Source organism: Microplitis mediator, chromosome 6 (genome assembly GCF_029852145.1).
Source record: "Microplitis mediator isolate UGA2020A chromosome 6, iyMicMedi2.1, whole genome shotgun sequence".
In the NCBI taxonomy this organism is placed as follows: Eukaryota; Metazoa; Arthropoda; class Insecta; order Hymenoptera; family Braconidae; genus Microplitis; species Microplitis mediator.
In genome coordinates, this window is record NC_079974.1 from 19,950,314 (window position 1) to 19,962,255 (window position 11,942).

The following is an 11,942-nucleotide window of genomic DNA, read 5'->3' on the forward strand; positions in this document are numbered from 1 at the left end:
AATGTCAAAAGTTTCATACCTAAAGCGCGAAACTCTAATAGAAAGTCGTTAACTCTCGCTAAAAAATTTAAAGTGTAACCATAAATTAAAATTAAAGTTAATGGAAATTTTTAAAAACTAGAGATTCTGATTGAGAGGCATCATGATAAATAAATTTACCTAAACAATAATTTTTAAAAAAACTTGTTCAAATTTTTTTTTTTTATTGAATGGAAACTTTTAATACAAAATTTAAAAAAACGGGACAAAATATAATGCACTATGACCTAGTCTACTCATTTTTTTTTTTCAATCCTCATTCATCAAATGCAATAAAGAAATTATTGTTTGTCAATTTTAAATAATTCATAGTTTAAATTCACCCAAATTATTAAAAACGATTTTTCATAAATAATTTAACTCAACATTTGTATGAATAAATTTCAATTTTGTGAAGATCTCCAAAGTTAAATGTTTGTAAAAATTAAAAATTAAATACTTTGGTTGTACTGAGCGGTTTTCCCAGCATACGGTTACTTGGAGACTGACAGAGAATTATTAAAAATGAAAATTTTATTTTTATCAGTACAGTTTTAAATTCCAGCTGTGTACTTATATAAAGTCGATGCGAATTTAAAAATCGTTAATTCAACGTTTGTATTATTTGTTCTCTGAGACAAGTGACTTTTTAGATTTTATTATAAAATAATTTGAATATTCATTAATATAATTAAATTAAAATCTATAGGAATGAAAATATATCAACTGGCAGTATATTAAATTAATATATGTACAAACAATAGCACTAATTAAGTCAATTTTATTCACATTCATCGATCGTTTTATTTATAAAAAAATCAATTTTCATAACAGTTGTTAAAAATAATACTATATAATTATATAATAATATACGATTTTAATTTATAATCGACATTCTAATTGCAGCTCTTATATATAAATGTTCAAAATGATTCATAATGACGACAATGCGTAAATTTAAAAAATGAGAATTTTTAATGGGTGATCTAAATTAAGTTAATGAATCAAACATGAGGTACAATCGTTTTGTTTTTTTTAGGCAAGTTCGATTTAGTTGATTGTATACGAATTTGTTCTGTACAATCTTGTAAAAACATTTGCTAAATAGGCAGTATTTATCGGTTCATTAAAATGGCAGATGATTTTAATTTAAAAACTTATTTACTTAAAGTGAAAACATAAACATCAATGCATTATCGTGACAGGTGGCATACGGAGTTCATAATTTTGCTTAGCAACATTTTTTAGCGCTTCTATCATTGATAAGCCAGTTTCCTCAATCATCTTCGTTAAATATCCATCCTCATTCTGAAGTAATATATGAGGATGATCGAATTCCTGAACAATAAATGAGTTAACAATAAAAATTACTTTAATAATCAGTATAATGTTATAGATCACTCGAAAACTGTCATTGAAATAATAATTACCACAGCAGAACCGGCATCCATGACCAATATCCTGTCGCTGTCCATAACAGTATTGAGTCGATGGGCGATCGTAAGAACGGTGCAATCGGCGAATTTACGTCTAATAGCCTTCTGGATGAAATCGTCCGTCCGTGGATCAACGTTAGCGGTGGCTTCATCGAGTACAAGAATTTTATTATTTCTAACAATAGCACGCGCAAGACAAACTAACTGCCGTTGTCCGACACTTAAATTAGTACCACCTTCATTAACGTGGCCCTCAAGGCCCATTTCTTTAAGTTCAACATCTTCCAATGCCGACCACAGTACACTGTCTGGATACTGTTCGAAGGGATCAAGATTTCTTCTCAATGTACCGGAGAACAAGAAAGGCTCTTGTGGAATTATGCTTATCTTGGCGCGAAAATCGTGGAGTCCAATTTCACCGGTATCTACACCATCGATCTCAATGTTACCCTCAATCTCAGCGAGCCGGAATAAGGCAGCTATTAGGGAAGATTTTCCGGCTCCAGTGCGTCCAACGATTCCTATTTTTTCACGTGGCTCAATAGTAAAGTTGAGATTCCTGAGTACCGGTGGTTCTAGTGGGGAATAAGCCAAGTAAACGCGTTTAAATTCGACTTTACCTCTTGACGGCCAGTCATCTTTAGGTTTTTTTTCAGGCAAACTCTCGAGTGCTGGTTCTCTCTCAATGTTAGTGTACTCAAGCACACGCTCCACCGAAGTCATTTGATTCTCCACTTCAGCACTCTGTCTCATACCCCACTGAAACATTCCCGTTAATCCGATACTCTGAGTGATTGCTAGACCAACATCACCACCTTCAAACGTTTTATTCTCATCGTCAGATAGGAGCAAAAAGCTCATTGTTACACAGGCAATGTAGATGAGACAAAAAATATCGAGCCAAAAACCGAATGCACGTGACGATGCTATGTAAATATACCATGCAGATGAATGCAGATCCTGATGATGATCAAATTCTTTAGTAAGTATTTCTTCTGCATTAAATGAACGTATTGTTGGCAGACCTTGTAATGTTGCAACTAAATGATTAAATACCGGTGATCTCGTTATACCTTCGAGACGTTTGATGCTACGACTTGTTGATATATAAATTATCCGTAAAACGTAAAATATACTACAAATAATAAATGTCGGTAATAGTAGCCATACATTAGAAACACTCACAACAACAATTACACCAGTCAGTGCTAAAGTTATTTGTACACAATCGATCATGGCTATAGGCAATAACTCATCAATAGCGCCGATGTCCTGAGAAAACCGATTCAATACCCGTCCTGACGAATTAGTATTAAAAAACTGCATTGGTGCGTGGCAAATACTACGAAACATTCTGTCATGTAAACGTTTAGACGCACGTACACACACTTCGAAAAATGCAAATGATCGAATGAACGATATTATAACTGTCAAAACTATCAAACCTGTGAAAGTATATATGCAAATATGTCTATCTTGATCTGAAAAACCAGATGTGTCATTCGTAGTATGTAGTAGACTACTGAAGGTGAAATTATTCTTATTACCCTGTTCTAGATTAACCCAAAATGCAACAAAAAAATCTCCGCCGCTCGCAAATGCTTGAGCAGCAACGAACAGTAGCATTAGGAAAAAAAGAACACAACAGTTACCTCCTGCCTTGAAATAAGATGCGTAGATATGTCCCCCAATCGTTCCACGGCTACGGCTCTCTGCAATTTCTTCCGGTTCAAACTGATTGTAGTCAGCTACATTATTCTTAGATGAAATAAGTGAAGCAATACTTGTATTTCGTGAATTACTAAGGCTGGTCGACATCAATAAAGTTTCTTCAGTCTCTTCTTTCGGTGCTGAATCGAGTAAACGACCGAAGTCGACACCCATCTCCACTAGTTTATTGTAACTGCCTTCAGCAATAATAGCACCATCCTTCATGACAATTATCTTCGCAACATTACTTAAAAATTGTATCTGATGTGTCACAAGTATTCTTGTTTTTCCATTCAAGTACTTTTCAATACACTCTTCGAACATGTGTTTACCCACATGCGCGTCTACTGCACTCAGCGGATCGTCTAGTAAAAATATCGGTGCATCCGAGTAAACAGCCCGCGCTAAATTAATACGCGCTCTCTGTCCACCAGATAAACTTACACCGCGTTCACCGACAATAGTCTTGTCACCGTATGGGAATAGTGAAAAATCTCGTTTCAGCTGACATACTTTGACAACTTTATCGTACTTCCTAGCATCCCATGGACGTCCAAAGAGTATATTCTGCCTTACTGAACCAGCGAATAACCAGGGTTCTTGACTCGCGTAAGCTACTTTACCGCGTACATCAATACTTCCCGTGTGCGCTGGAAGTTCTTTGAGAATAGCATTGAGTAAACTTGTTTTACCCGAACCAACTTGCCCTACTACAGCCACTAATTGGCCCGGTTCAATATGTATATTGATTTCTTTCAACGTATCTTCGTGATCAGAATCCAACCATTTTGCATAAACATTGTCAAACCTCATAGAACCTTCATCAACATTAGTTTTTAATTCATCATCATTATTTATCTCGATTTCATCAAACATCAAAAATTTTTCTAGACGTTTTACTGATACTAAAGCCTCAGCAACTTGAGTAATACCTAGTGGAAAACAAACCATCATATTTTCACGTAAAAAATTATAGTATGCCGCTATCATGAAAACCATTTCGGCAGTTATTTTTTTCTCAGATAAGACACAAGCCAATATCGTAAAGAACAACGATAAACGTGTAGCAAACATCATCAAAGACATGGTAACTCCTCGAAGAAAAGAAGCATATCTTATAACGTGCATTTCCTTTTTACGAACATTTTTAATAAGATCACTGAACGGGTGTTCCCACGCATACATTTTTATAGATTGGATACCACTCACTATTTCATTTGTCAAATGAATTCTTTCATCAGTACGTTTCGCCGTACGTAGACGTAATGTTGATGATTGTTTTCCGAGCCATCCTTGAACTGGTATAAATATTAACAGTGAAGCTACGCCAATTATCGCGGCTACTCCAACTTCTAGGTACATCAAGTAGGTAACAATTACTGTCGCAACAGGCCCTATCCATAAGTAGTGAATGAACATCACAGCAACGTCCAATCTACTGACGTCGTTTGACAAAAGATTTACTGCTTGTCCAACTGTCGTCTCTCCCAAAGCTGTTCGCGACAGTTTCAATGATTTTCGGTAGATCAGTGAGCGACATGCTACACGCATTTTCATTCCCATGTGAAACGTTGCCAGCAATGTAGGATGGTATACAAATATATCTATTGCTGAGCACAGTATCACGCCACCACCGTAAAGAAACGCTTCTGTTTTGCTCATTTCTGATGTTGTGAAAAAACGAAGAAGTCGCGCTAAAACTACTGGTTGTAGCATTCTGTAAAAATAAAAAATAATTCCTTATCAAGTAACTTGGCTTAATGAATCGAATTACAATGAATTTGATAGGTGACAAATTAAAAAAAACATGTATAGAAAACTTGAATTTTTTTTCCATCTCATATTTTGATCACATCAACTATTTTCAAGTAGGAACTAGAATAAGACATTTTGTTAAACGATACTCATTGATCGGTTTGCTCAGATGGATGAATTGTCGTATCTCTTTAGTTATTTGGAAATAAATTTATTGTTTGATTCATTCGTTTTTAAAAATAATAACTTACCGAAAAACGAGTTCCATAATTCCCAAGGCAACTCCATAAAGAGCAATGCGAGCACCAAAAACTTTAATCAACGCTTTTTGTAAACTAAGTGTTTTTATTTTTTTATGCTTTACTTCAAAATCACCGTATAATCTGTTCGATTCTTCATCTGTGATGTAATTTTCCAATTCTTTTTCCCATGCCGCTGCTAATTTATCACCCAAGACACTACTCTTGTGTTCTTTCAATGGCCTGAAAAGATCTTCGATTTCCAAATCTCGCTTGTATCCTTTCCAAAAGATTTTCAGAATCCATCTGCGTAAATATATAGTAATCATGAAATTTATTTGAGACATTAAAAAAATGAATATTAAATAATTGTTGAAACAGTACTTACCCAAATGTTAAAGCATTCAACGGATTAACACCTTCTCGCGGATGTTTTTTCTTTTCAATATCAACTTTTGAATCCATTTTACAATTCTATTAATTTTTTTATTAAAATATCAACAAATTTACACTTTATTTACAAATTATTTCACCCAATTATTTTAAAAATCATCTGTAATATATAAAAAAAAAGGTAAATATAAGAAAATTATCAAATGTGTTAATAAATTATTAATTGCGGTGTCATATTTCGTGTTAATTATATAATTAGTTAACTGTGTAATACCTCACGTAGATATTATTTTATATAAATATCATAATTTACCTGGTAAATTCTCATATTCAAACCAAGTTGGTGAAAAAATATAATCAATATTTACTATTTCTATTAATGGCAACTCAACATTTTAAATAAATTTCGCCTTTTGACGATCTCCAAAGTTAAATGTTTGTATAAATAAAAAATTAAATACTTTCGTTGTACTGAGCGGTTTCCTTAGCATACGGTCACTTGGGGACTGACAGAAAATTATTTAGAACGATAATTTGGTTTTTATCAGCACCGTTTAAAATTCCACCTGTGTACTTATATAACGTTGATGTGAATTTAAACATCGTAGAATAAACGTTCGTATTATTTGTACTGTGTGACAAGTAGTGACTTTTTAAACTTTACTATAAAATAATTTGAATGTTTGGTAATATAATTAAAATCAAAACTAATTAATGAAAATATATCAACTGGCAGTATATTACATAAATGAATGCGCAAACAATGGCACTAATTAAATCAATTTTATTCACATTCATCGATCGTTTTATTTATAAAAAAATCAATTTTCATAACAGTTATTAAAAATAATACTATATAATTATATAATAATGTACGATTTTAATTTATAATCGACATTCTAATTGCAGCTCTTATATATAAATGTTCAAAATGATTCATAATGACGATAATGCGTAAATTAATAAAATGAGAATCTTTGATGAGTGACCTAAATTAAATTTAATGGATCAAACATTAAGTACAATCGTTATTTTTAGGTAAGTTCGATTAAGTTGGTTATATACAAAATTGATCTGTACAGACTTGTAGAAAGAACCTACTAAATAGGGAGTATTTATAGGGTCATTAAAATGACAATTCGTTAATCGCAGGTGATTTAAATTGAGAAACGTCAACGAGTTATCGTGACAGGTAGCGAACGGAGTTCATAATTTTGTTTAGCAACATTTTTGAGCGCTTCTGTCATTGAAAAGCCAGTTTCTTCAACCATCTTTGTTAAATATCCATTGTCATTTTGAAGCAAAATATGTGGGTGATCGAATTCCTGAAAAATAAATGAGATGAAAATTGAAATTACTTTAATAATCAGTATAATGTAAGATTACTAGAAAACTTTCATTGAAATAATAATTACCACAGCAGAACCGGCATCCATGACCAATATCCTGTCGCTGTCCATAACAGTATTTAGTCGATGGGCGATTGTAAGAACGGTGCAATCGGCGAATTTACGTCTAATAGCCTTCTGGATGAAATCGTCCGTCCGTGGATCAACGTTAGCGGTGGCTTCATCAAGTACAAGAACTTTATTATTTCTAACAATAGCACGCGCAAGACAAACTAACTGCCGTTGTCCAACACTTAAATTAGTACCGCCTTCATTAACGTGGTCCTCAAGACCCATTTCTTTAAGTTCAACATCTTCCAATGCCGACCACAGTACACTGTCTGGATACTGTTCAAAGGGATCGAGATTTCTTCTCAATGTACCGGAGAACAAGAAAGGCTCTTGTGGAATTATGCTTATCTTGGCGCGAAAATCGTGGAGTCCAATTCCACCGGTATCTACACCATCGATCTCAATGTTACCCTCAATCTCAGCGAGCCGGAATAAGGCAGCTATTAGGGAAGATTTTCCTGCTCCAGTGCGTCCAACGATTCCTATTTTTTCATGTGGCTCAATAGTAAAGTTGAGATTCCTGAGTACCGGTGGTTCCAGTGGAGAATAAGCCAAGTACACGCTTCTAAATTCGACTTTACCTCTCGACGGCCAGTTGGCTTTAGGTTTTTTTTCCGGCAAACTCTCGAGTGCCGGTTCACTCTCAATGTTAGTATACTCGAGCACTCGCTCCACCGAAGTCATTTGATTCTCCACCTCAGTGGCCTGTCGCATTCCCCACTGAAACACTCCTGCTAATCCGATACTTTGTGTTATCGCCAGACCAACATTACCACCGTCATATGTATCATTGTCGTTGGTAGTCATGAATAAAAAACTAGTGGTTACAAGGCTGATGTAGATGAGACAAAAAATATCGAGCCAATAACCGAAGGCACGTGACGATGCTATAAAAATATACCATGTGGAGGAATGGAGATCCTGATGATGATCAAATTCTTTAGTGAGTATTTCTTCTGCATTAAATGAACGTATTGTTGGCAGACCTTGTAATGTTGTGTTCAAATGACTATATACCGGTGATCTTGTTATACCTTCGAGTCGTTTAATGCTACGGCTTGTAGGTATATAAATAAGCCGTAAACCGTAAAATATACCGGAAATAATGACTGTCGGTATCAGTAGCCAGACATTGGCAGAAGCAACAATGACAACAGTACCAATGAGCGAAATGGCTACTTGTATACAATCGATCATAGCCATTGGCAGAGACTCGTCGATAACACCCATGTCCCGAGAAAAACGATTCAACACACGTCCAGAAGAATTTGTATTAAAAAATCTCATTGGTGCGCGACTAATACTACGAAACATTTTATCATGTAAACGTTCAGAGGCACGTACACATAAATTAATAAACGTAAATGATCTTATAAATGTTATAATAACTGTCAATAATGTCAATGCTGTAAAAATATAAACGCACGTAAACCTTTTTTGATCTGCTAATCTAGATTTTTCATGAGAAGATTGAATTAAATTACTAACAGTGAAATTATTACTTCTCTCTTGTTCAAGATTTACCCAAAATGCAACGAAAACATCTCCGCCGCTTGCTGCCAATTGTGCCAGTACACATAGTAGCAGTGCCATGAAAATCATGCAACAGTTGCCACCAGCTTTCAAATAAGACGCGTATACTTGTCCTCCAATCGAACCTTTAGTACGCATCTCAGCAACTTCTTCAGGTTCAGCTTGACCCTGAGCCGTAGCTTCATTAGCCGTCACTGAGTTAATGGACGTAACACTTAATTTCCGTGAACTCTTACGACTTCTTGGCTGAGACAAAGTTTCTTCAGTCTCTTCTTTTGGTGCTGAATCGAGTAGACGACCAAAGTCGACACCCATCTCCACTAGTTTATTGTAACTGCCTTCAGCAATAATAGCACCATCCTTCATGACAATTATCTTCTCAACATTACTTAAAAATTGTATCTGATGTGTCACAAGTATTCTTGTTTTTCCATTCAAGTACTTTTCAATACACTCTTCGAACATGTGTTTACCCACATGCGCATCTACTGCACTCAGTGGATCGTCTAGTAAAAATATCTGTGTATCCGAGTAAACAGCCCGCGCTAAATTGATACGCGCTCTCTGTCCACCAGATAAACTTACCCCGCGTTCACCGACAATAGTCTTGTCGCCGTATGGGAATAGTGAAAAATCTCGTTTCAGCTGACATACTTTGACAACTTTATCGTACTTCCTAGCATCCCATGGACGTCCAAAGAGTATATTCTGCCTTACTGAACCAGGGAATAACCAGGGTTCTTGACTTGCGTAAGCTACTTTACCGCGTACTTCAACACTTCCCGTGTGCGCTGGAAGTTCTTTGAGAATAGCATTGAGTAAACTTGTTTTACCCGAACCAACTTGCCCTACTACAGCCACTAATTGACCCGGTTTGATATGTATATTGATTCCTTTCAATGTATCTTCGTGATCAGAATCCAGCCATTTAGCATAAACCTCATCAAGTGTTATAGACCCATCGTTAAAATTTGCTAGCAACTCAACCATTTCTTCATCCTTCGTGTCTTTATCATCAGAATCTATATTATTTTCCCGTGAATTTTTACTTGCGTATTTTCGACCATTTTTATTACCATTATCATTATTTACTTTCATTTCCTCGTACATCAAAAAATTCTCAAGACGTTTTATTGATACTGAAGTTTCAGCCATTGCGCTAATCCCTTGTGGAAAAAATACCGTCATAGTTTGACGTAAAATACTGTAATATGCCGTTAGCATATATACCGTTTCAGCAGTTATTTGATTACTTGATAATAAATGAGCCAATATTGTGATAAATAATGACAGACGAGATGAAAACATCATAAACGACATGATAACACCCCGTATGAATGATGATTTTCTTATAACTTGCATTTCTTTTTTACGTGCGTCTTCAATAAGATTACTAAAGGGATGCTCCCAAGCGTACATCTTGATAGCTTGAATACCACTGATGATTTCATTGGTCAGACGTATTCTCTCGTCAGTAAGTATCGCCGTTCGTAAACGTAAAATTGATGATTTTTTACCCAGCCATCCCTGTAGAGGTATAAACATCAGCAGCGACGCTACGCCAATAATCGCGGCTGCACCGACTTCTAAATACATCAAGTACGTAATGATAACAGTTCCAACAGGACCGATCCAAAGATAGTGAAAAAATATCACAGCAAGGTCTATTCTATTTACGTCATTTGATAAAAGATTAACGACTTGGCCAACTGTTGATTCACCTAGAGCTGTTCTTGACAGCTTCAAGGATTTACGGTAAATCAGTGAGCGACATGCCACCTGTAACTTCATACCCATGTGAAAAATTGCCAACAATGACGGATGTGCTACGAACATATTTATTACGGAACACAGTATTACGCCACCAGCATAAAGAAATGCTTCTGTTTTGCTTATGTCTGATTTTGTGAAGAAACATAGAAGACGAGCTAGAGCTAGTGGCTGCAGAACTCTGTAAAAATTTTTAAATTTTATTTATTTCATTAAAATTATCAAATCTACTGACTATCAATTAGTGAAACATCAACCGGAAAATATGAAATTGTCATTTTTCGACGATGATTATCAATATTTCAGGTGATTGATGAATCAAATATAAAAAAAAAATACTTTACCGAACAACGAGCTCTACAACACCTAAGGCAATTCCATAAAGAGCAAGCCGAACACCAAAAACTCTCATCAATGCATATTGTAAACTTGGTGTTTTCATTTTTTTTTGCTTTCCTTTTGAATTACTGTTTGATCTGTCTGATTTTTCTATTAATTTTTTGTTCGCGTTATATTGTTTGACTTGTTTGTCCCATGCTGCTGATAATTTATCACCCAGTACACTGCTTTTGTGTTCCTTCAGCGGCCTAAAAAGATCCTCGACCTCCAAATCTCGTTTGAATCCTTTCCAAAATATTTTCAAAACCCATCTACAAATATTTAATTAATCAATTAACATTATTTGATAAATGATAAATGTTTAGTATATAATAAATATGACAAAATAATTATTACAGTACTTACGAAAATGTAAAAGCGCTTAGAGGATTAGCACCTTCTCGTAAATTTTTTTTCAATTCAACATCAACTTTTGCATCCATTTTTGGTTGTTTATATCAATTTTTAACTAATTCTTTATTTTATATTATCGCGATGCCAATTCTAAAATAAATTATAATTTTATTCGTCCTTCTTATAATTTTTGCTTATAATTTTTTTTTATTATAAATCGTTTTGAACATCGAAACGAACACATGTTAAATCCGAACTGAATACGGAGCAGATGACTGTTTATTTATTTAATTTATTTCCTCGGAGGAAAATTTACTCCAAAGGGGAGTTTATTTCAAAATGAAAACTCCGAGTTGAAGTGAGTGCGGATTTAAATAAAATTCAAATAACTCTGCTAAAAAAACAAATTCCGAATTTACTCCATATGCGGAGTAATTTTTTATAAAACTCCGAAACTCCGAGTGAATTCGGATTTAAATAAAATTCGTAATCACTCCAAACCCATCCCGATTTCCTACAGCGTAAAGACGAAAGGGCGTATAGAATTATGTTTTTTTAAAAATAGTAACACGTTATATAAGTGATATTTTTTAAATATTCAATAATTATAACTGCAGTTTCTTAAAAAAATTTTCACTTTATCTGTTTACTTGTTTTATTATTTATGACTCAAAAGTGATTAAAACTAAAAATAATTTATATAAATTTATTTGGGTGACAGGAAATTTTCTACAGCAACTACGCGGATAAATTTATAAGATATAATTATTATTTAGTACAAAGTATGTCTTTGCGCGTATAAAAAAAAAAATTGCGTGAAATCGTGAAAAATTGATAAAAAAATATTTAATTACAATTTAATTGTATATGAATATATAAATATCTACATACAGATG

At 34.3% G+C, this 11,942-nt stretch overlaps 1 pseudogene; it reads right to left on the bottom strand.

Annotated features, from left to right (window-relative positions):
- Positions 1–818: 818 nt before the first annotated feature.
- LOC130670567 (uncharacterized) lies at positions 819–11,775 on the bottom strand (annotated as a pseudogene).
- Between the last annotated feature and the right edge of the window lie 167 nt (positions 11,776–11,942).